General features: G+C 46.9%; 1 protein-coding gene and 5 non-coding genes across 6 annotated transcripts in view; all 6 read left to right on the top strand.

The window, feature by feature from the left end:
- SMC3 (structural maintenance of chromosomes 3) overlaps window positions 1-25,969 on the top strand; it is a 295,374-nt gene that overhangs the window by 92,864 nt on the left and 176,541 nt on the right. The window lies entirely within an intron of this gene.
- Window positions 3,387-3,460, top strand: TRNAS-GGA (transfer RNA serine (anticodon GGA)). The gene has a single exon. It is a non-coding gene; the product is annotated as a tRNA-Ser (tRNA).
- On the top strand, window positions 3,669-3,742 carry TRNAS-GGA (transfer RNA serine (anticodon GGA)). Its single transcript has one exon. It is a non-coding gene; the product is annotated as a tRNA-Ser (tRNA).
- TRNAS-GGA (transfer RNA serine (anticodon GGA)) lies at window positions 3,954-4,027 on the top strand. Its single transcript has one exon. It is a non-coding gene; the product is annotated as a tRNA-Ser (tRNA).
- Window positions 4,239-4,312, top strand: TRNAS-GGA (transfer RNA serine (anticodon GGA)). The gene has a single exon. It is a non-coding gene; the product is annotated as a tRNA-Ser (tRNA).
- TRNAS-GGA (transfer RNA serine (anticodon GGA)) lies at window positions 4,524-4,597 on the top strand. The gene has a single exon. It is a non-coding gene; the product is annotated as a tRNA-Ser (tRNA).

Raw genomic sequence — 25,969 nt, 5'->3', positions numbered from 1 at the left:
TCCACCGGGCACAACGCGGCTTGAGGTGTGCACAGCAGAAAGCACTGATGCTGGGCACTCACTACTTTCACAGTGCAGCTCAAGAAAAGCCGAAAGCCCCTTTCGCTTTTCCACCGGTTCGCGTACTGCAAGGGTACAGGTGCGGCACGTAGGGCAAGCAGCACCGCTTACCAGCACCGTAAGCGTGCTAATCTCGCATATCGCAGCACTCGTAGAATATCGATGACCGCATGCTGCCCTATCTTCCTTGAAGAGTCCAATCTTCACCTCCGAGGCGCTCACAAAGTTCACCGCGGCATCGATCTCGTCCGAGTGCACGTTAGCCTGGTTAGGACTAGCTTGCGTCTCCCGCTGCAGTTTTCCGATGAGGTCCGCGACGGCGTCCTCGGTACGGGTTCTTCGACCGAGACTTTCGAGTTCGGAAGTTGCGCTTTTGCGTGTCGTTCATCGCGAACTCAACAAATGCTAAAAGGCCGCTGAAAAGAACTAGCAGAGCACGATGTAGCGCGATCCAGACGCCGCACAAAACGAAAGCAGGAGGTAGGCTTCGCCACAGTGTCGTATCAGTCCAGGCCAATGGCGGCCTCTCTAGAGCACCACGTGATTTAAAAGGTCCAGTAGGGACGCTCGAAGCGTGTGCGGAAAACGTTTTTTTTTTTATTATTTTCAGCCGAGATACGAAACTGCGAGAGATGCTATCTACAAGAGAAAGGCTTACTCAACCTCTCCCAGCAAACGGCAATGGCGGGCGACGCGGTGTTCTCGAGGTATAGGCGCGCGAAAATTGACGATTTGCGCGGAAAATAGCACTTTCTCGAGCCACCGTAGTTGAATAAAATGGACTTTTTACTAACTTCACGATCGAATTTTGCCTTGATCTTTTAGAAAGTTGTAGCTAAATGTTCAAAGATAATTTTACAGGCAAAAACTCAAAACTGAAAAATTACTCGGAAAACTCTCTTTTTCGACGCGCATCTCCCCCTAAGGGGGGACGCGACCTTTGAAAACCGAAAAATCACGAAAAAGTCGATTTTTGGAAGATTATATATTCCGGTAGTATGTCTTATAAACTACCATTTCTGTAATTATCAATGCCCAACTCGGCGTAGAAATACTCGAAATTAATTATTTAACAAGCGGCGACAGCCGCGGAGCAGTGAGCAAGCGCCGAAAATTCCCAAACTTCGCACGCGCACCATTCCTCTCCCGCCGAACTGAGCGCCGCCATCTTGGTCTTGTTTTGTTTGTGAATTCTTGCGATTTCTTTTGCCACCCTCGGCGGCGGCGACGGCGGCGCGGTCGAGGCGTGGCTTGCTACCGATTGAAAGCCTTGTGGCGGCTTTCAAGTTTCCCGCGCTCGAATTCAAGGCTGCGATTGGGCAAAGTGCTTGCTCTGCGAGAACGCGGGGGATCGGGCGACTACTATTGGCTGCTGCGGCCGCGTCGGTCTCCGCCTCCCCGCATCGTCTGCTACGGCTCTTTGTTTGCTGTCGTTGTTGGCTGTCTTTGTACTTCGTACGTTCTGTTCGCCTTTCGCCATTTTTGCGATCGCCGATCTCTCGTCGTGCCCTCTGAACGGTTTCGTGCAACGTGTTAAACGATGCCTCGAGGTGCGACACGCATTCAGTGCAAACTTGGCTAGCTTTTTTTTTCTTTTTTTTTTTCGTTTCGGCGCTTATGCCGCGGAAGATAACCCGGGAAGTCGCTTGTCGTGTTTGGGCCGCTCCTCGTTCCTCCGGCGAGATGCCGCGATAGATAAACCGGGAAACCGCTTGCTGCGTCTGCGCCGCCCACCATGCTAGGGCGAAATGCCGCGGGGGAATCGGGAATGCCGATTGGCGCGGCTTGCAGAGCTCAGGATCGACGGATCTCAGCATGTGGAAAGTGGTCCGCGGCACCAAGGCGTTCGCTGTAGCCGATCGGCTAGTCGCACAGATGTTCGCTGTAGCCGAGATCGACGGAGCGCCATAGCCCTAATGTATATTTTGACGGCCGCACCGGACTTGTTCGTGATAATTGCGAGTGTTCGTCTTAAGTGGGGCCGTTATAAGTGGGCTCGACTGTACCTGAATAAATTTTTGAGGGCAAGGCAAGCCCATGTATTCAAAATATTATGTCTAGAATTTGTCATAATTAATTTGGTTAATCAACATAGGTCTAATTGATAACAAAAAATATCCAATTTTATGCTATTTTTCAGCAAGAAAATTTAGAAAAAGGGCTTTGTCTTGCCCTGAGGAACCTATCTAGGAATCAGCATGACAAATTCCACAATGCCAGTGCCTTTCACAATTTCTCCAGGCTTGATATAAAGGACCTATTCGAACCAGTTTGATATGCTTCTGTAACTTGAGAACTAGCGTGCACAATTCTATGAAACTTGGTGGTTTTTCATTTGTTAATGTCATGAGCCTGTCTTGAAAATTTCATCATGATAACTTGAGAAACAAAAAAGTTATTGTTCTCTCAACCTTTGAGAGCCGTTTTCTCAGAATCAATTTTTTGCACGGCGTGGCTGCTAGGGAAAGTCATAGCTCAAGAACCGCTTATTGGATTTTCATGAGGTTTTTTTTGTTATATACCTAAGTAAAATTCTGAGGGCAAGACAGTTTGTTTTTTTCTCAGAATATTTCATGTGTAATTAGGGGCAGTCAACTAAATATCGTTAAGTCAGGTGTAAATTTGAACACTAAATTTGGGGCTGTACTAAAATTTTTCAGAGAGGAAATTTGGAAAAAGGGAATTATCTTGCCCTGGGGAAACTATCCAGGAATGACCATAACAAATTTCACACTGCTAGCACATTTTGCAAATTCTCCAGGCCCACCCCTAGGGACCTCTGTAAACTATCTTGATATACTCCTCTAACTTGAGAACCGATCAGCCCAGCTCCATGAAACTTGGTAGTTCATGAAATGTGTGTACTATGAAAATACCCTGAAAATTTCATTCAAATACCTCAAGAAATAAAAAAGTTGGTGTTCAACGGTAGCCTCCCCCCTTAAATCAGATCAAGGCCAAAATAAGATCATAGAGACAAGGTAGGCATCAGAGCCACGACAGGAACCAACTGTAACGCACACCCTCGCTCTTTTTTTCATTATTACTAAGCCCCTAGACGAATACTGCAGTAACTTCAAAAATGAAATGAGATCAAAGTATTTTATTTATCTCTATCATTTTATTTAACTACGAAGTTTCTGAGAAAGCTGTACAGCTTTCCTTTGTAGCCGTATGGCTGCGCTTGGGTGGATGCAATGAGTAATTACTCCCTTATTACAAATCTACTCCACCTTGGGGGATTCCCCTAAATATTTGACCAACACCTTTCCCACTTCGAGTTATAGATCAATTCGCTCTCGCCCTACCATCTGATTTGCTGACCGTCCTGGTTAGCTCAGTCGGTAGAGCGACTGCCCCGGAAAGGCGGTGGTGCCGGGTTCGATTCCCGGATCAGGACGAATTTTTCTTTAACTACGAAGTTTCTGAGAAAGCTGTACAGCTTTCCTTTGTAGCCGTATGGCTGCGCTTGGGTGGATGCAATGAGTAATTACTCCCTTATTACAAATCTCCACCTTGGGGGATTCCCCTAAATATTTGACCAACACCTTTCCCACTTCGAGTTATAGATCAATTCGCTCTCGCCCTACCATCTGATTTGCTGACCGTCCTGGTTAGCTCAGTCGGTAGAGCGACTGCCCCGGAAAGGCGGTGGTGCCGGGTTCGATTCCCGGATCAGGACGAATTTTTCTTTAACTACGAAGTTTCTGAGAAAGCTGTACAGCTTTCCTTTGTAGCCGTATGGCTGCGCTTGGGTGGATGCAATGAGTAATTACTCCCTTATTACAAATCTACTCCACCTTGGGGGATTCCCCTAAATATTTGACCAACACCTTTCCCACTTCGAGTTATAGATCAATTCGCTCTCGCCCTACCATCTGATTTGCTGACCATCCTGGTTAGCTCAGTCGGTAGAGCGACTGCCCCGGAAAGGCGGTGGTGCCGGGTTCGATTCCCGGATCAGGACGAATTTTTCTTTAACTACGAAGTTTCTGAGAAAGCTGTACAGCTTTCCTTTGTAGCCGTATGGCTGCGCTTGGGTGGATGCAATGAGTAATTACTCCCTTATTACAAATCTACTCCACCTTGGGGGATTCCCCTAAATATTTGACCAACACCTTTCCCACTTCGAGTTATAGATCAATTCGCTCTCGCCCTACCATCTGATTTGCTGACCGTCCTGGTTAGCTCAGTCGGTAGAGCGACTGCCCCGGAAAGGCGGTGGTGCCGGGTTCGATTCCCGGATCAGGACGAATTTTTCTTTAACTACGAAGTTTCTGAGAAAGCTGTACAGCTTTCCTTTGTAGCCGTATGGCTGCGCTTGGGTGGATGCAATGAGTAATTACTCCCTTATTACAAATCTACTCCACCTTGGGGGATTCCCCTAAATATTTGACCAACACCTTTCCCACTTCGAGTTATAGATCAATTCGCTCTCGCCCTACCATCTGATTTGCTGACCGTCCTGGTTAGCTCAGTCGGTAGAGCGACTGCCCCGGAAAGGCGGTGGTGCCGGGTTCGATTCCCGGATCAGGACGAATTTTTCTTTAACTACGAAGTTTCTGAGAAAGCTGTACAGCTTTCCTTTGTAGCCGTATGGCTGCGCTTGGGTGGATGCAATGAGTAATTACTCCCTTATTAAGGTAGGGTGTCTAGAAGGGGAGGTGTGAAAAACGCGGCGCGCTGCCCATAGAGAGGAGTGGCCCCCGGCGCGTGACTGCCGCCAGGGAGCGCCGCGGTCTGGGGCGCCGTCAGCATTCCGGAGGGGGCGGCAGAGTGAAGGTAGTCAGAGCGCGGTTTGACCCGTCGTCGTTGTGTGTTTCGGGGCGATTTCCTGCGTGTGCTGTTTGCATACCCTCGCTGCGTGCTGGCAGAAATGCCGCCGACGTCAAAGAAAAAAAACTCAGAGGTGGTGCTTTGTTCCCGGGTGCGATTCGGGTTACAAGTCGTGTTCGGAAAAAGTGTCTCTTTTCCGTGCACCGTCTTGCTCAGATCAGCTCTCGAAGTGGGCTGCAGTCCCCCTGGATGCTGTTAAGGTCGCGTTAGACCACACAGACTATGTCAAAAGGCGAAGCGACGCTCGGCTGGTATATTATATTGCGGGCTATGTGGCCAGGAAGCGTGTGCTGTCAGGGAGGCTTGCCTTGTGGAGAAAGACTGCGTCCCTATAGAGATCTTCCAGCTGATGCTTGTAAAGAGTGGGTGGGCTACTGTATTCATCATCATCACTGTATAATTTGATTCAAACTCTTGAAAACAGGCTGACACATGAATTCAGCAGAACCCGCCTGCATTCTAGATTTGTTTTCAGCATACTGCAGAAAGTGAGCTCAAACGTGCCGCGGATTGGTTGTGTGGAGCATTGTGTCGAAATCACAAAATCGGTAGTAAGGTGTTTCTGCCTCACCAGAATCCACTTTCTTTTGAAGGGTCTAAATCAAGAAATTAATGAAAAAAAAAAGGTAAAAGAACAAAGCCTTCTGTGATTTGAAGTAAACAGCGAAATTGGTCGAAAACATTCTGCTGTGTGCCAATAAAGCTTGCTTGTCCAGGAACACGTTGCATGATTTTATTGCGTTCTTGTCCTGGAGCATCAATGGACAAGAAGTGGAAGCTGTGACAGATTTTCTGTTCTTGGGCTCCAAGGATTACCTCGGAAGGAGACTGCAGTCATGAAATTAGGAGACGCCTGCTTCGTGCTATGGTCTTTCCAGTTGTGATGTATGGATGCGAGAGTTGGACTGTGAAAAAGGCTGACCGCCGAAGAATTGACGCGTTTGAATTGTGGTGCTGGCGAAGACCCTTGAGAGTTCCTTGGACTGACAGAAGATCAAATCAGTCGATATTGTCGACCATAAACCCTTACTGCTCATTGGAGGGTCAAATTCTAAAGTTAAAGCTCAGCTACTTTGGTCATCTTATGAAAAGAGAGGAGTCGCTGGAGAAAGATTTGATGTTTGGAAAGGTTGAGGGTCGCCGGAGAAGGGGTAGGCAGCGAACGCGATGGTAAGATGGCATCCTCGAGGCACTGCAGATTAAGTTATGTGATGTTAGGAAGATAGTGAGAGACCGGAAAGCGTGGCGTGACATGGTCCATAGGGTCACGAACAGTCGGACACGACTGAACTGAACTGATCATATTCAAAATGCACGAATGTTGGTTGCAGCACACGATCTTGCTATTGTACGGGCAACAAGCTTAATTTTGTGTACGTAGGCTGCATGACGCCTACCACAGCACGAGCAGCGAATATTCGAGGAAAAAGTTGAAATGGCTCTGAAACCTTTCAACACGTTTGTGATGGTTTAGTAATGCTCTGGTAGGTTTAATCGCATTCAATCGCTTTCGAGCGTGATAACACCCGCCGCAAAAAGTAACGTGCGCAAGAATCGGTTGATTCTGGCAATAACTATCGCGTTCACCAAGAAGAAGAGGAAAATGTTTGCGTATACAATCATGCGGAACACATTCCGTCGTAGTTAAGCTCCATAAAAATTGATTGGCTTTAATAGATTCGTAAAATATGTGCTTTCGGCTAGCAGAAAACTCGCGCGAAATTCGCTCAGATGCCCAAAGATACTGTTGTTTCTCTTTGTTTGTATGTCAACAGTAGTATTAGTTAAGCTTTATAATGTTTGAAGACCTGCGGTGTCTGCTAAAACTTCGAAAAATTCAACAGAACGCGTTTCGACTACAGCCTTGTCCTTGCTCGCGCAAGCAGACGCGCCGCGCGAGCTGACGGCGCTGCTGACAACAGCGCCGCCGCGCGGCAATCACGCGGATGGGACCAGCTTTTCCTGTCCGGTTTTCACACCTCCCCTTCTAGACACCCTAACTAAGGTCAACGCTAGACTATGCGAGATCGCATCTGTTAGTGCTATGGACCGGAAATCTAGTTTTCTGAAACATTTGAGTGACGCCGCAGCTGCCCCACCCGACGATACGAGGTTTGTGATTGTGAACTTGGAATCGGTGAACGCGCTTCTGCACCATGTAAAGTGCAAATCATGTGGCGGTGATGTCGCAGTGCAAAAGTGCGCGCGTGAATATGGACGCGCTGTAAATCTTGTTCTTGTGTGCGAGACGTGCGGCGATATTGCGTCGGCGTGGAGCTCGCCGCGCGTGAGCGGCGATCAGAACGTGAATTCGTTCACAGTGAACATTCTTGCTGCGCGTGCTATGCAGAGTACCGGCAATCGCCAGACAGCTCTTAATGATATATTTTAAGTAAAGAATATGTCGCATCGCGGCCTTCACACGAAGACATGGCAGCAGTACGTGAAAACGAAGCTGACGCCATCGGCGGTGCGTGCAGCAAAAAAAGTGACTGCCGAATGTGCGAGCTCCGTTCGAAACTTGTACGCGGACTTAAACATAGGAAATCCTGACAACATTGCGGTCTCATACGACGGAACATGGATGACGCGCGGTCATTCTTCTCATATTGGTGCGGGCACCGTGATTGAACTTTTTTCGGGTCTTGTATTAGACTTTGTGGTCTGTCGAATTTTTGTGCCGCATGTGAGCGAGGGCGAAAACAGAGTGACCCCGCCTACTCGACATGGAAAGAAAATCATGCCTGTCAAAAAAATACTGAAAAGAAAGCTGGAGAGATGGAGGTAGAAGCTGCCCTCATATTGTTCCAAAGGTCACTCCAGCAAAACAACCTCCGCTATACCACTGTTCTTTCAGATGGCGGCAGCTGTACATTCTTAATCTTAATGCATTAATCACGTGCAAAAGCGCATGGGCACAGCTTTACGCAACCTGGTTGCCAAGCACAGAGACAGTGCTGACAGAATCAGTGGTAAGGGCAGGCTAACTGCTGATCTCATAAAAAAGTTGACCTCATATTATGGCTGGGCAATGAGGTCACATTCAGGGGACTTAGAGGCTATGCAGAAGGCTGTGATGGCGACATACCATCATGTCACATCGACCGACTCAGCATCAAATCATAGCCTTAGCCCAACGGGCCCAGATTTCTGGTGTCGACATTATGCAGCAGAGGCCAGAAGCCTACCCTCCCCGAAACACCGTTACAATCTTCCTCCCCACGTCAGCAAGGCTCTCCTTCCCATTTACCAGCGCTTGTCTGATGGGAAGCTCCTTCAGAGGTGCCAGAGGAGAAAGACTCAGAACAACAACGAAAGCCTGCATGCAATGATATGGGCACTGGCACCCAAGGAGCGCCACGCTTCTTTGTTCACTATTGAGGCAGCTGTGGCTGAAGCTGTAATCAAGTTCAATGCAGGAAATGAGAGGGCCTCAGCCAGCATTTTGAAAGAGCTTAGAGTAGCTTCCAGTGCATGCAATACGAAGCGCATGGAGGAAAAAGACCGGCGCCGAAGAACTGCATCTGTAAACAAGCGTGCATGTGCAGAAAATGTTCAGCAGGCATGCAAGAAACGGCACTTGGGGGCTAACAGCCAGACAGATTACATGCCTGGAGCATACTAATCAATTTTCATTGTGAATATGTAAATATTTTTCAGTGTTTTTCAATAAATTTTATCTCAGCTTGTTTTTCCTTGTTTTCTCAAAACACAGTTTTTTTACTGTTTGCAAATTTACAAGAATGATATCTTGGCATCTAGAGCAGATACAGCTGTAAGTTTTATTGCAGCATGTTGCTGAATGATTAAGCCATACAATATTGGGAACAGATTTCTCAATTTGCGCTTGTTAATTTTATTGCATGCACTAATTTAAACTGCTCGTCAACCAGTTTCCCCTACATTGAATTTCAGCAAGCTGTAAAATAACTAATATTGGCTTAATCAAAAAAGTACTTCCTATATTGTATAACTTGAACTGTATACTATCTATCTACACATTAAAAACTGTTTTTTGATCAGTGGTTTTTTCCCTATTGTTTCTGCAAACAAAGGAGTGAAAATGTCTAATATCTTAAAAACTAATCAACATATTAGAAAAATGATTACATATTTGAAATCACCATAAGAAACTGATTCACACTGTAAATTTTCATTGCATTTCGTCCAAAAGTAAAGAAAAAAGTTCCAAGACCCCTGTCCCCCCTTAACACATCGCCTGGTTTGTCCGATGTAGGAGCAACCGCAAGAGAGGGGAACTTCATCCATAACTCCTTCAGCACATTTTATAATTGTTGCCCATGCCTTGTACTACAGCCTCTTCCTTTCTTTTTTGTTCTTTTTCGCTGTTCGAGGGCAACGGCTTTCAAGCTTCAGGGGAGCCGAAAATACGAGTGGCACCTTATGCCTACTCGCAACTTTTTTCAGGTTGTTGGCCAACTTTTGCACATACGGCACGGCCACCGGTCTCACCTCTTCTCGAGGGACCCTTACTCCCTTTGCCTTCATCTTCTATAGGAGGCTCTCGGCGACTTGTGCCACGACCGAGCCAGGGAACCCAGCTGAAGCCAGCCTAGCCAATTGGTTTTCAAAAGTCCGAAGCATCTTGTGCACACATGACTTCCTTAGTGCAGACTCAAGACAATACCCCTTTTCACTAGTTTGGAATGCAAAGAGTCAAAGGGGCCTCTTTTTTGTGCGTGGAACATAAGCCCAACACACCTGATCCTTACAGAGCTCAATGTTTAGATCTAAAAAACTGTAAAAAATTATTTTCAGGCAGTCCACAGGTAACATCCAAGCCTTTTCCATGTTGTCTAAAAAGGGATAAAACATTGTCTACAGTACCAGAAAAGTTAATGCTGCCGTCCTTAATAAAATAATAAAAATATCGTCAACGCATCTAAAAATGTTTTTTTGACTCCTTGCATTCCAAACTAGTTAAATCTCGTTACAAGAGAACTGTTACAAGAGACACTCGGTTATAAGAGACACTTGAAAATGGTTTGGTTGGTTTTCCTACGTCTGCCATGTTAACAACATTGCATACAAGAGACATGGTTACAAGAGACACTCGGTTACTAAGGACAACTTTTTCGGGTTCGTGGAGTAAATTCCTCACTATTTAGAAGAGACACAACCCAGGTGTGCTCGTGCAATGCAGCTGAAGCGTACCAACTCGTACATGATGCACTTCAGATTCCTTTAGCTAAATTCTGTTCCATATCAGTGTCCTTTTTGTTGTGTATGTCAGGAACTGATGAGTGCTTCCCCATGATTGGAAAGTCAAAACGGCATCGCATTACTGTTACCTACGAAGCAAATCAAAATGCATGAATGACATCCAGCATTTTTAACTCCTCATTGTTAAAATTTGATCACAAGGTGAAAGCTTAGAATCCTGATGTCTTTCTCTTCGTGAATCATCTGAGGGTGACGAGCCTGTAAGCATCTGAGGTTGACGAGCATGTAACAGGGCCTCAAAGGTATTAGAGCAACAGGAAGGCTTGCAAACTGAAGTGCTTTACCTCCAGAATTTGGGAAGGAATACACTCTGCACTCACAAAAATACATACTAGTATGAATAACTTCTTTAAGCTTTGCTGAACAACTTCCTGTTAATGCATGTGAATGCATTTATGTACTGATGTGCAGTAAACTGATCAACACAGTGATTTTAGAATTTTCGGTTACAAGAGACCTTGCTTACAAGAGACATGTTTTTGGGGTCCCTTGAGTGTCTTTTGTAACGAGGTTTTACTGTAGTGAAAAGGGGTATTGCTTCTCTTTGTCTTGAGCCTGTCCTCGCAGTTTATGCACTGGAGAATAAGTTTGCCACCGATTTCTTATTCATGCTGACCTTTTTCAATGCGGCGCTGCTGTATGTTTTACACTTTGCCAGTCTCGGCAAACTGTTTACATCTGAAGATCGTGAACTCCGCTTCGCCAAGCGGACTGCTTACCGCACTGCCGTCATCACAAAAACAATCCGACTGCTCCTTCGTTGCTGGAGTTGCTGCGAGTTCAAGCTTTTTCTGTTTTGAGCTTGTCTTTCTGCCCATCTGCGGCCTGCGATATCACTGTGTTCCTGCAGGTGCGACCACTGGCAGTAGCAGTCTCCCGTGCTAGGGAACATGCTAGGCCTACTTCAGGCTTGTACGCTCGTTCGTTCAGTGCATAACTTTCATCGGCCTGAGGGCAGGGCATCACTTGAGATGATTAATCAACATTTTTTTTCCCCCCCAAATTCTTGCCGTGAATGCACCTCGCATTTTGGAACCAAGCGTGACCGGCGTCATGTCTTCGCTGTCTTCCCGCGGCCCGGGTGCGCTGAGCAGACGCTGCCAGCCAGCTCCACCATTGCGGTGATGCCCTGTCGTCACGTGCACCCTGAAATTCAATGGGATTGCGAATGCTATGTTTTCTTGTTTGCTATCTTTATGCGACTAATGGGCGAATAGAAACAGCAGAGGCAGCAATTTGAAGATGAAAGGCGGCTCTTTCAAATGAGACCAAGATGGCTCCGGTGCCGCGCATGAACCACATTTACACGCATAATTTGCGCTCTCGTGTAATTTGCGCACTTGTAACTTATTACCCGGATTTATAAAAAACAACTTTTAACCGCATATTTTGCGCACCTCATTGCGCGAAAACGCCAGCATGCACGCAGGAACACACAAGCAGACTGCATCGGTGCGGCGCACTGCCAAGATCAAGCCAAAGCAGTCTCAGCCAAAGCGAAGCCGCGGCGTAGTAGTGCTCGTGCGTCTGGCGCGTCCACCTCTTTGTTGTTGGTGGCTCGGCTTTGTGCGCAGTGGTTTGACGTATGGTTGTTCGATTGCAATGGGCTATCACAATTATCCGGCGAAATTTAAACTTGAGGGGATTAAATTTGCTGAAGAAAATGGAAAAATCGTGCCGCTGCCAGGCAGTACAAGCCTAATAAAAGCCACGTGTGGTACTGGCGAAAGCAGAAGGCAGAGCTAACAAATGCAAGCCCAGGAAGGAGAGCATTTCGGGGACCTAAGAAAGGTAAATTCCCCACCGTTGAAGAAGAACTCGTTTTTATGTTTGCGAGCATCGGGCCAGATCGGGAATGCCGACGAGACGCCGCTGAAATTCGACATGCCACCCAACATCATGGTGAGCGAAAAGGGAGTTTCGTCTGTTGCCATAAAAACAACCGGCAGCGAAAAGCAACGGTGCACTGTAATCCTGGCAGTGACCGGTGACGGTCGCAAACTGCCTCCCTTCGTCATGTTTAAGCGGAGGCCGATGCCGAAATTGAAAGTGAAAGGATGCATCCATGTTCGTGTTCACGAAAAAGGGTGGATAAATGAGGCAATAATGCTCGACTGGCTGGACACTGTGTGGGGGAAGCGACTAGGCGCTCTTCTGCGACTACCATTGATGCTGGTCCTTGATAGCTTCAAGGGCCATCTCGTCGACAGTGTCAAACAGAAGTTGAAAGAGATGAAGACCAACCTGGCTGTCATCCCAGGCGGCCTAACATCAGTCCTGCAGCCGTTGGATGTCTCCATTAACAAGCTGTTTAAAGACAACGTGCAGAAGTTGGACGAGTGGATGGCCAGTGGAGAACACGGTCTCACTCCCAATGGAAGAATGAAAAGGCCGCCTTTGGAGACTGTCTGTGAAGGGATACTGGCAGCGTGGGACAGGATCTCTCCCAACATTGTGGAGCAGAGCTTAAAAAAAACTGGACTGTCAAATGCGCTTGATGGAACCGAGGATGACGCTATTTGGGACGCTAGTGACGATGGTGACTGCTGCCACGATGTCTGCCATGGCTCGGAATCCAGTTTTTCCAGCAATGACTCCGACTAGACAAAGTATTTGCACTTAATAAAGGAAAGTGTTTTGCTTGTATATGATGCCTCATTTTTTTAGATATAGTATATTGCAAGCTATATCCTTTTTGTGGGTGAGTTTTTAAGGCATGCTTGCGAAATTTTCGCGTAGTTTGCGCACCCCCTTTTTGAAGCCTTAATTTATGGAAAAAAAGTGCACAGATTATGAGAGTAAATACGGTACGCATCGCGAAAAGTGGTTGTGTGGGGGCCGTTTTCGGCCCAAATTCGAGTGACCATGATTATATAAATTGGCACTGTGACTAACATACCGATCCTAGAGATGAAAAACTTCGCAGGTAGGTAGATAAAGGTACTACAGTCGAGCCCGCTTATAACGAACCTGAGCGTCACGCGTCGTCCGTTCGTTATATCCCGAAGTTCGTAGTAACTGGACCACAAACTAAAAAAGAGAGAAAAAAAAAAGTTGGCGGTCAAAACACGAAATTTATTTCTTAGCAAAAAAGTCTGTGATGCTCGTCTGTTTCTGCAGTGCAGATGCGATGAGGGCGGTCTCCAGTTTATTTAAAGCACTAGCGTGATCTTCGCCGAGTCCCTTGGCATAGACAAGTTGTCTGAGGCCCTCTATATAGCCCATTGCTACAGATGTGCTTACGGGTGCTGGCTCAGACGTTTCATCTCCATCTGATTCTTCCGCGTCGCTTTCGGCCCGCACTTCAGAAACGATGCCTTCGTCCGTGCATGGTTCCGCAATATCCGCGTCTTCATCCGCAGAAATAAAATCCTGCCAACCAATGCCAGGGCCTCCCATGTCGGAGTCGACGCGCTGCCACAAATCGCCACCGGAATCATCATCATCGGAGGCATCAGGCCCGACGTCCAGTACTGCGTCGGCGAAGCCGGCCTTGCGGAAACAGTTTCGCACGCAAGCGGTCGTCACCTCCGCCCAGGCCGCCTTCACCATCTCAAGGGCTGAATACAATGAAACTCGGAGCGGCAAGTTAGCGGCCGGACGGTCAACGGCGATGAGCAAGCGCTGCACAATGCGGCGCCTATACGATGCCTTAAAGGAGCGTATTATGCCCAAATCAAGAGGCTGCACTTTAGAAGTGGTATTGAGCGGCAGGAAAAGTACAGTCACTACCGTCAGAGACGTTTGCACGTGGTGCGCTGAGCAATTGTCGAGCAACAGCAGCACGCGCCTGCTTTGCCTCTGCATGTCGCGGTCAAATTCGCCCAGCCACTCTGCGAATAAATCCCGTGTCATCCAGGACTTAGTATTGTGCCTGTAGCGCACGGGTACATGGTTCTGAAAGCAACGTGGCTTCTTGGATTTTCTGATTACAAACGGCATGCGCCGGTCGCTGCCATTCATATTAGTGCACAGAAGAACTGTAACGTGCACTTTACTGTGTTTACCGCCAGCGCATGACTCCCCTTTCATGGAGTGCGTCTTGTCTGGAAGCATCTGGTAAAATAATGCAGTTTCATCTGCGTTATTCACATCCTGCTCCGCGTAGCTTGCAATAATGGCTCGGTTTGTTGCAAGCCAATTGGCAACGTCCTGGTCACTTACCGAACGCGCCTCACCGACAATCGATTTAAAAACAATCCCATGCCGCACTTTGAACCGATGTAGCCAGCCATTGCCTGGGCAGAAGTCGGGAAAATCTAGTAGGAATGCGAAGTCTTTGGTTTTGCCCAGCATCATTGGTCCACTTATCGGAATGTTGCGAGCCCGTGCGTCGACGGACCGCTTCAGCAGCGCATCCTCTACGTCCGCATAGGTGGCCTTCCGCAGGCGCTTTCTGTCCGCTGTGTTGGCGTCGGAGCTGGCGATCTTTTCCTTATTCTTCAGAATTGTCGAGATGGTTGATTTCGACACGTTGTACTTCTTCACCAGCTCGCAATTTTTAGCACCTTGAGACAGTTTCGTCACAATTGCTCGCTTCGTTGCCATGTCCAGCGCTTTTCGTTTCGTGACCGCTGGAGGCAGGCAATTCCCGTCCGCCATCCCGAATTATACGACTCAGGCCTGACAGACGAAGCGCTCACACCACACACACGAAAATGACAACAAAGCGCCGCAACTGACGGAGCACGTGCGCACGTGCGACAATCACGCGAGGCAAGCGAGGAAGTGCCTAAGGAATGGAATGAAACGGAACGGACACACAGCGGGGCATGGTATGCAGCGGGGAGACCAATGAGAGGCATCCCTGAGCGTCAGTGCTGCCACCTGTTGGCTCCTACCGTAGTTGCTTTCAACCGCCCATGGCCTCCGAGATTACCTCCGCAAATCTCGGAGGCCACGAACCGTCACCGCCGTACTGAATGCAGCTGCGCATTCAGTCCACCCGTGCAAACAGTACAACTGCTAGCGTATGGAGAGGCCTGCCTCCTGGCGCCCCGCTCCCCTGGCACGGCCGCTCAATGGAACAGCCAGGAAACGAAACGACGAAACTTCGAAGACTATGCCGGCGGCCGGCGCCGTGGAGACAGGCGAAGACGAGGGAATGGCGAGAGGAGAGGGGAGCGGAGTTGCGAGGAGGGGCGGCAGCGTGGCCTTGGAGGCCACACCATGCGCCGACACTCGTAGGCAGCGCGCGTCGGCGAGCAAAGGGTAGCTCGCTTGTGAGGAGGATTGCGAAAACAGACCAAAAGGGATGGGAGCCCATCGTTATCTCGTATCGGGGCGCCGGGTTTACGCCGTCCGTTCGCTGTAACCAATCGGCAGCGCTCATGGACGTTCGTTATACGTGCGATCTTGTGCCATTGAAGTAATGTATATTTTGGCGGTCGCTCCGGTCTCGTTTGTTATAAGCGAAAGTTCGTCTTAAGTGGGGCCGTTATAAGTGGGCTCGACTGTATTTCGAAACACATTTTTTAAAAAGTGATTTTTTTGCAATATTTTAGTCCGAAAGACCTGTGTCCCCCTTTAAAATAATCCGAACCCCACAGTTATATTATGCACATGCACGCTATCAACTTCAATCAACTGTGCATGAGGAATGCTACAAGTTTGACAATAGCACAGCACAACATATGTAGCGCACAACTATAAGCATATCACCCCTCAAGCACTTACCGGATGCTGTTAACCCGTGCTCATCCTTATATATGCTACCCATGAGCACTGCCCTCAAATATGTTGTGAGTCGTAAATAAGCGCAGTTTTTAAACAATTTATGTGTAATCTGTGGCTGGCAAGGGGTCAAGAGGTTTTATTGCAAAGTTCTTTTGATATCATTACTGCTCGAAATCGGAGAAAAAGCCCCGAAACAGTGGTAAATTAGTTACTTGAATAAAGCTCATGTTGATTTGAATGTTTTTTAACGTTGTAGTAACCTTCTCATAATGTAGTATGTTAGTGTTCTATAAACATTACTCAAACATACTTACAATGTTAATGGATATTTTTTTCTTGACTTTCATTATAGCATGGTCACTTTTTTGATACTGAGTATGAATTTTTGTACTCTTACAACAAGTTCCATGCCATATAGTATATTTCCATGTTACAGCTGTGCTTGTTTTTAGTGCTAATTTTCAGTTTTACAATGGACGTTACATAAATGTTTCAAACACAAAAACATTTTTTAATTGATAAGTTTGAAATGTCATACAATTGTTTCATTGCTACTAATAATATTAGTTACATTTTAAATGTTGTATAAATGTTTTAGACAAATAATATTAAATGTTACATTATAATGTTAACATTATTCCATTACAGATAACATAATTTCTACATAACAAATACCGTATTTGCACGATTCTAATGCACACCTTTATCTCCAAAAATAAGCGTTCAAAAATACATGCACATTACAATTGGACTCAAAACGCAAAAAAAAGAACCTCCAAACCGAAACGAAGCAGCCCAATGAACGATAGCCAGCCGCATTGCCATCGGTATCAGCAAGCCGTTCTGAGCCGGATCCATTCAAGATCGGACCCAGCGTTTCGATCGCCATTTTTCGCAAACGTTCTGTTTCGCTGCTGTACCCAGAAGCTGCGTTGAATTCGTGCATTCACCCACAGCACAGTGACAAGATGGAAAGGCAAAGACGGTTTCATTACAAGGCGTCGTTTAAGCGGAAAGTAATCCTGTTAACAGAAAAAGAGGGGAACCGGGCAGCGTCCTGTGCATTAGATGTCCCGGAGACATGCGTTCGCAATGACCATTTGTGGTCGGTAGACAGTGAAAAAGAGCTGTCTTCAGACTCTCAAGGCGAGTAGACTATGCTGTTCCCATCTCGTGGTTTTGTTTGTGCGTTCCAATTTGGTGTTCTTGAGTTCGATAAATGTTTTAGGCAACTTTCAGATGCCTGCTGACTGCGTTATTCAGTGTGCGCGGTAGAATCTGCGCCAAGTTATTTTTGTGGTTTCCGGGCCTTAAATATTATTGTGTGTTACAATCGGGGCCGCGTTAGAATCGTGCAAACACGGTATATAACGTTCTGTGTAAAGTAGAAACAGAAGAGCAATGCGAGAATGAAAAAAAGCATTACAAAACGTGGTGTGATGCAGGTGCATGTAAAGTAGAAACGCGCAATCTTGTGCAAGACTTGAGCAATGCGTAGACGAGAGGAAATGAGTGGCGCACACGCGGAGCATGCACTTGTGTTGTGTCCTAGACACATGGTGCTCTGGGCCACGCTGGGAAGTGCTCTTCCTGTTTTGATTTTATAACCACACCGATATTTCACTTGAGTGCATAATAAGCGGTATGTCTTTACATTGAGTTCTATGGGAGGCAGACTGGGGGCCGGCAAACGGTGTGTTATACCTGGTTCCGCAGAGCTACTTTTTGTCACCGGGAGCATTACACCTAGCACGGTGGTCGACGCCAGTGTCACTGTACGCAAGTTCGTCACCTTGTGCATCCCGTGTTGTTTTCGTCATGAAGTTTTTAGATCCGCGATCGATTCGCCTCTCGCCAAACTTGTTTCTTGGATGAAATTTCACCACTGTTCGATGCATCTCGGACTGTTTTGAACACCACACAAACAAAATGACGCTGCCTCTTGCGCTGGGCTGTGACCGAGCGCATTGTGCAGACAAGGAAGGCCTATTCAGCCAATCTGGTAGTGCCCTCACGTCACGTGCCCCGAGTAACTCTTTGCCCATTGGGACGTTTTTTTAGCCGCATATTTTTTTCTGTGGCCAATAAATTGCCGAGAATGGTGGTGGCGGGAATTTGAAGAGGGAAAGGTACTGTTTGTCAAGACCAAGATGGCTTCAGTAGCATGCATGGAACAGGATCTGAGCACCACGGGAAAAGTGCCATTTTGGCATTGATTTCATTTGAAGTTTGCTCAGTAGTGAGAATATAAATTTTTCTTGTGGGCAAAATACAGTAAAAGCTCGTTAATTCGGACTTCTAGGGACCGTAAGATATGTCCGAATTAACCGAATGTCCGAATTATCGAGAGAACAAAAAAAACAAACATGCACGATTTTATCTCAACATACCTTTATTACTTAAAGTAATCACGGATGCTTGTCTGCTATCCCGCAGAAACCCGCGCGGATACTATTTTTCTCAGTCCTTCCAGGTGCTCAGCAGCGCGCATGCCATCTGCAGTGCCCCAACAAAATTCCTCCGGATGAGCTGCTGTTCGCAGACGTTTTCTTGACGCTTGGAACTTCTCGCTTTCGAACGCCTGAAGAATCTGTTCTTCATTTTTTACATATGTGCTTAAAGTACTCCTTTTAACGTCATATTTTTTCATTGCTTCTTGTCGGGAGAGCTTAAGGGCCCACAAAATTTCCCCTTTGGTAGCAAAGTCCTTGGCCTCGTAGCTCTTTGGCCGTTTCGCCGGTGTTGCCATCGGGGGCGAGTGCGGTGATACCAGCGCGCAACAGAGAAGCAATGAGCCGCACTAAAGCGAGCAGTCTTCAGTACAACAGCGTAGTGCACCGACAGCAGCAAAACGACAAAATGGCACCGCCAGTGACGTCGACTCGTGAAAAAACAAGAAAAAGCGCCAATCCAGCCACAAGTCGAGCCAAGTTGATTAACTGATGTCCATGGCGATGCTGCGTTTGGGTATCGCTATTGCGCCGCGTTCGTCTTATTTTCGTTTTCGAGCCTCGGTAGCTGCCCGAAGTTGTCCAAATTATCCGTTGTGCGGTCAAATCCGTCCGAATTAACGAGAGTTTCGTCCCATAGACTCCTATACATAATTCTGGGGACCAGGCGCGAAGGTCGAATTATCTGATTTTCCAAATTAACGGGAGTCGAATTAACGAGCTTTTACTGTACTGAACTTCACAGACTGGTACAGAACTGGCTGCAGACTATAATGTTTTTGGAAAAATAATTTTTTCCAAAAAATGGTAGTAATTGTGCACTGGGTGAATTGCAGCGTGAGAAACTGCAGGCTAGCTTGAAGCAGTGCAAGAAGTGAAAAAGGTAACTGGCGCCTTCATTCCAATGCCCCTCGAGTGGACGAGAAAACGTGGTGAGAGACTGCTCACAAAACACACGGTCCTTGACACTGTTATCGATAAAAGCTTTAAGGCGAAAGCCTTTACTGGCTCATGCTGTCATGGACAAAGTGTGTCCTGCTTTTGCGCTGTTCTGCTTCGCCGAGGAGGGATGCGTCCCTGCCATCTGCACTGCCACACTTGAACGCGCGCCAAGGAACGCCACCCGACACGAGTGATGGTGTACTATCCAAACTCTCACTTGCCGGAGAAAGTGTGATAGATACTGCGCCTTTCTTTTCCTGTAAACCAATTATAATTATATGTAGCACTGCAACAAATGCCGACCAGAGGCTAACGATAGGAAGCAAATTATCGGATAAGAAGGGTACGGTTTCAGAGACCCTTGTGGCGGCTGTCGCGTGGCGTTCCTTGACGCGCGTTCAAGTGTGTGATTGCAAATGGCAAAACGCTACACAAGATGAGACTTCTGGAGGAAAGGCGCAGTACCTGTCACACTTTCTCCAACAAGGGTGCGTTTGGATGGTGCGCCATCGCTCCTGTCGCATGGCATTCCTTGGCGCGCGTTCAAGTGTGGGATTGCAGATGGCAGGAACGCTAGACAAGATGAGGCTTCCCAGGTTTTCGCCTTTCAATACTTTAGTCGCTAAAGTCTCTTGTAATTTTTTTTTTTTTGAACCCATTTAAACCGGTTCTAACTGGAACGGATTGTGTCTCGAGAGCCGAACCTGAAAAGCATGAACCCGAACACGAAAAAATTCCGGTTCGACACCCTGGCTTCAAGAGAGAGAATTCTCGCCAAGTCGAACAGCTTGTGTTCTTGCACGAGAACATGTAGATTTCACTCTACTGGACTTCTAAGTGCAGCATCTAATTGTTTTGTGTGTTACGAAAGCAAAAATTTTAAAAATGCCTGCTGTGTCATTCAGCCTCATTTTAGTGCCAGAAGTACTGTTCGTCGACTATTGATCTCAAGGGTGTGATCTTGGTCATGGCGGCCGCGTTTCGATAGAGGTGAAAGACCAGGTGCCTATGTACTGTCAGTGCACGTTAAGAACCCCAGGTGATTGATGATTGAAATTTTCAGAGCCCTCCACTATGGCCTCCCTGATAACCTGAGTCACTGAAGTACTATTCGAATTATTCGCTTCGTAATTATTCAAAGAAAAGCACAATTCACTTGCAATTCGTTTTGAGCCAAAATACCACTCTTCACACACCCCCAACGCTTGCACAAGCCTAGTTTTCAGTATACGCTGAGATTGGAGCGGGCACAACACACACTTGAGAAAGCATCCAACGTTCAGTCTGCTGCATCCTGACCTGGCTTTTATGATGCAAGTTAACTGCCGCGCACAGCGTTGAGAACACACAGGGGAGAAAGCGTCCAATGTTCTGTCGGCGAACGAGGACAGGAAAAGAGGGAGGAAGGGGAGAAAGAAAGCAGAATTCTTCCTTCCCCCTATGCTCTTGTACACCACAATGGAGGAAGGAACGAATGCCCTTATGCTTCGCTCGTTTGCATTGGCTGCCTCTGCTTTGGATACTGGTTCTCTCCTTTGTGCATGTGTCATGGTGCCATGCGCCAGATGATCACAGCAGACGTGGGGAAAGGCCCAGAGTGCGGTGCTGCTTTGATGAAGGAAAGAAGTGAGACGGATTGATGGAACAGGAAGACAGAATAGAGTCCTGGCCTTGTTGGGGGCTTGTTGCCTTCTACGAGCTATGGAATAGGGATGTGCAAGTTTCTCTCGCTCTTTCCGCGTCTTGTAAGCATCATGCGGTGTCACATGTCAAATGATTGGCGGGGATGCGATCGTATTTGGGAAGGCGCACCTTCTAGAGAGCGATGCAGAGTTCGATGTAGTCGAACCCCGTTATAAGAGGCATGGATGTAACAGACTGTCGGATATAAGAAACACCATTCGCCCAAATTAGTGGCTGCCCTATCCATTAATTGGACATTTTTTAACAGACATTGGATGTAGAAGACAAGCTGTTGTTAGCCTTGAATTTTGATACTCAGTCTCACTTGTAATGGACATTTAAGGGGGGACACGAGTCTTTCGGATCAAAAAATCGCGAAAAAATCACTTTTTACAAAATGTGATTTACGAAATCAGTAGCTCTTTATCTATCTGCTAAGTTTTTCACCTCTAGGGTCGGTATTTTAGTCACAATGCCAATTTATACAATCGATGTCCGAAAACGACCCCAGAAACAACCATTTTCCGCAAGGCGTAGCTCCCATTTTGATCGCGGCACCGTAGCCATCTTGGTCCCATTCGAAAGAGCCGCCTTTCGTCTTCAAATTGCCGCCTCTGCTGTTTACATTCGGCCATTGGTCGCATAAAAAATAGCAAAAAAGAAAACGTGGCATTTGCATTCCCATTGGCTTTCGGGGTGCACGTGACGATAAGGCGTCACCGCATTGGTGGAGCTGGCTGACAGCGTCTGCTCTGTGCGTCCGAGCAGTGGGAAGACGGCAGAGACGTGATGCCGGCCGCGCTTGGTTCCGAACTGCGAGGTGTGTTCACAGCAAGAATTAGTGAAAAAGTAAAAAAAAATAGTTGAATATTCATCTCAAGTGATGCCCTGCCCCTGCTGTGTGCGCTCAGGCCGACGAAAGTCGTGCGACGAACGATCGTGTGTACGAGCCTGAAGTAGGCCTAGCGTGTTCCCCAGAACGGGAGACTGCTACTGCCAGCGGTCGCACCCGCCGTGACAGTGATATCGCAGGCCGCAGATGAGCAAAAAGATAAGCTCAAAACGGAAAAAGCTTGAACTCGCGCCAACTCCAGCAACGAAGCGGTAGACGGATTGTTTTCGTGAAGATGACGGCAGCCGCTTGGCGAGGCGGAGTTCACGATCGTCAGATCTAAACAGTTTGCCGAGATTGGCGAAGCATAAAACATACGGCGGCAATATTGGCATTTAAAAAAGTGAACGGGGATAAGAAATCTCCGTCAAACTTATTCTCCAATGCGTAAACTGCGGGACACGTCTTCGTAGAGCTCGCCATGCGTTTGTGCCGATCGGACCTCGTTCATAGTCCTTAGTGAATGCACTTGCAGCACATTCAGTGACAACTGAATGTGCTGCAACTGCAAATCAAAATGAAAGAGACGACACTTGGACGTTAGAAAGCAAAGAGACTACATTCCTGGAGGTTTCTAGCCACATGTGACTCGCGCAGCCGAAAAAGTGACAACTGAATGTGCTGCAACTGCAAATAAAAATCAAAGAGGCGACACTTGGACGTTGGAAAGCAAAGAGACTACATTCCTGGAGGTTTCTAGCCACATGTGACTCGCGCAGCCGAAAAAGTGACAACTGAATGTGCTGCAACTGCAAATAAAAATGAAAGAGGCGACACTTGGACGTTGGAAAGCAAAGAGACTACATTCCTGGAGGTTTCTAGCCACATGTGACTCGCGCAGCCGAAAAAGTGACAACTGAATGTGCTGCAACTGCAAATCAAAATGAAAGAGACGACACTTGGACGTTAGAAAGCAAAGAGACTACATTCCTGGAGGTTTCTAGCCACATGTAACTCGCGCAGCCGAAAAAGTGACAACTGAATGTGCTGCAACTGCAAATCAAAATGAAAGAGACGACACTTGGACGTTGGAAAGCAAAGAGACTACATTCCTGGAGGTTTCTAGCCACATGTGACTCGCGCAGCCGAAAAAGTGACAACTGAATGTGCTGCAACTGCAAATCAAAATGAAAGAGACGACACTTGGACGTTAGAAAGCAAAGAGACTACATACCTGGAGGTTTCTAGCCACATGCGACTCGCGCAGCCGAAAAAGTGACAACTGAATGTGCTGCAACTGCAAATCAAAATGAAAGAGACGACACTTGGACGTTAGAAAGCAAAGAGACTACATTCCTGGAGGTTTCTAGCCACATGTGACTCGCGCAGCCGAAAAAGTGACAACTGAATGTGCTGCAACTGCAAATCAAAATGAAAGAGACGACACTTGGACGTTAGAAAGCAAAGAGACTACATTCCTGGAGGTTTCTAGCCACATGTGACTCGCGCAGCCGAAAAAGTGACGACTGAATGTGCTGCAACTGCTAATCAAAATGAAAGAGACGACACTTGGACGTTAGAAAGCAAAGAGACTACATTCCTGGAGGTTTCTAGCCACATGTGACTCGCGCAGCCGAAAAAGTGACAACTGAATGTGCTGCAACTGCAAATAAAAATTAAAGAGGCGACACTTGGACGTTGGAAAGCAAAGAGACTACATTCCTGGAGGTTTCTAGCCATATGTGACTCGCGCAGCCGAAAAAGTGACAACTGAACGTGCTGCAACTGCAAATCAAAATGAAAGAGGCGACGCTTGGACGTTAGAAAGCAAAGAGACTGCATTCCTGGAGGTTTCTAGCCACATGTGACTCGCGCAGCCGAAAAAGTGACAACTGAATGTGCTGCAACTGCAAATCAAAATGAAAGAGACGACACTTGGACGTTAGAAAGCAAAGAGACTACATTCCTGGAGGTTTCTAGCCACATGTGACTCGCGCAGCCGAAAAAGTGACAACTGAATGTGCTGCAACTGCAAATAAAAATGAAAGAGGCGACACTTGGACGTTGGAAAGCAAAGAGACTACATTCCTTGAGGTTTCTAGCCACATGTGACTCGCGCAGCCGAAAAAGTGACGACTGAATGTGCTGCAACTGCTAATCAAAATGAAAGAGACGACACTTGGACGTTAGAAAGCAAAGAGACTACATTCCTGGAGGTTTCTAGCCACATGTGACTCGCGCTGCCGAAAAAGTGACAACTGAATGTGCTGCAACTGCAAATCAAAATGAAAGAGACGACACTTGGACGTTAGAAAGCAAAGAGACTACATTCCTGGAGGTTTCTAGCCACATGTGACTCGCGCAGCCGAAAAAGTGACAACTGAATGTGCTGCAACTGCAAATAAAAATGAAAGAGGCGACACTTGGACGTTGGAAAGCAAAGAGACTACATTCCTGGAGGTTTCTAGCCACATGTGACTCGCGCAGCCGAAAAAGTGACAACTGAATGTGCTGCAACTGCAAATCAAAATGAAAGAGACGACACTTGGACGTTAGAAAGCAAAGAGACTACATTCCTGGAGGTTTCTAGCCACATGTGACTCGCGCAGCCGAAAAAGTGACAACTGAATGTGCTGCAACTGCAAATCAAAATGAAAGAGACGACACTTGGACGTTGGAAAGCAAAGAGACTACATTCCTGGAGGTTTCTAGCCACATGTGACTCGCGCAGCCGAAAAAGTGACAACTGAATGTGCTGCAACTGCAAATCAAAATGAAAGAGACGACACTTGGACGTTAGAAAGCAAAGAGACTACATACCTGGAGGTTTCTAGCCACATGTGACTCGCGCAGCCGAAAAAGTGACAACTGAATGTGCTGCAACTGCAAATCAAAATGAAAGAGACGACACTTGGACGTTAGAAAGCAAAGAGACTACATTCCTGGAGGTTTCTAGCCACATGTGACTCGCGCAGCCGAAAAAGTGACAACTGAATGTGCTGCAACTGCAAATCAAAATGAAAGAGACGACACTTGGACGTTAGAAAGCAAAGAGACTACATTCCTGGAGGTTTCTAGCCACATGTGACTCGCGCAGCCGAAAAAGTGACGACTGAATGTGCTGCAACTGCTAATCAAAATGAAAGAGACGACACTTGGACGTTAGAAAGCAAAGAGACTACATTCCTGGAGGTTTCTAGCCACATGTGACTCGCGCAGCCGAAAAAGTGACAACTGAATGTGCTGCAACTGCAAATAAAAATGAAAGAGGCGACACTTGGACGTTGGAAAGCAAAGAGACTACATTCCTGGAGGTTTCTAGCCACATGTGACTCGCGCAGCCGAAAAAGTGACAACTGAACGTGCTGCAACTGCAAATCAAAATGAAAGATTCGACGCTTGGACGTTAGAAAGCAAAGAGACTACATTCCTGGAGGTTTCTAGCCACATGTGACTCGCGCAGCCGAAAAAGTGACAACTGAATGTGCTGCAACTGCAAATCAAAATGAAAGAGACGACACTTGGACGTTAGAAAGCAAAGAGACTACATTCCTGGAGGTTTCTAGCCACATGTGACTCGCGCAGCCGAAAAATTGACAACTGAATGTGCTGCAACTGCAAATCAAAATGAAAGAGGCGACACTTGGACGTTGGAAAGCAAAGAGACTACATTCCTGGAGGTTTCTAGCCACATGTGACTCGCGCAGCCGAAAAAGTGACAACTGAATGTGCTGCAACTGCAAATAAAAATGAAAGAGGCGACACTTGGACGTTGGAAAGCAGAGAGACTACATTCCTGGAGGTTTCTAGCCACATGTGACTCGCGCAGCCGAAAAAGTGACAACTGAATGTGCTGCAACTGCAAATCGAAATGAAAGAGGCGACACTTGGACGTTGGGGAGTTTCCCGACTCGAATTTGTGTTTTTTTTTGTCTTTTTTGAATATGTGCCGTGCCTCAGGCACTAAAGCTTTGGGAGATGAATTAGACTCTTATTATTTTCAGAAGTGTAAAACTGTAATATATCGAACGATTCTGTCTTTGCCCCTTTAACTTTAGATGTGGTTCCATGTACTGCTGGGTTCAGTTACAGCCTGTGTGATAACAAAGAAGAGAGACACACCTGCGTCATCAATATTACAGTCGTCGACCGTTTTTTCGGACTCAGCGGGACCCGAGAAATGGTCAGAATAATCGAACAGTCGGAAAAATCTGTGAACTTCGAAGAAAGAAAATTTTTTTTTTTT

Source organism: Amblyomma maculatum, chromosome 1 (assembly GCF_055883805.1).
Source record: "Amblyomma maculatum isolate TAMU_Amacu chromosome 1, ASM5588380v1, whole genome shotgun sequence".
NCBI classification, from domain to species: Eukaryota; Metazoa; Arthropoda; class Arachnida; order Ixodida; family Ixodidae; genus Amblyomma; species Amblyomma maculatum.
Note: the sequence above shows the minus strand (reverse complement) of the source record. Positions and strands in the feature narration are given on the sequence as shown.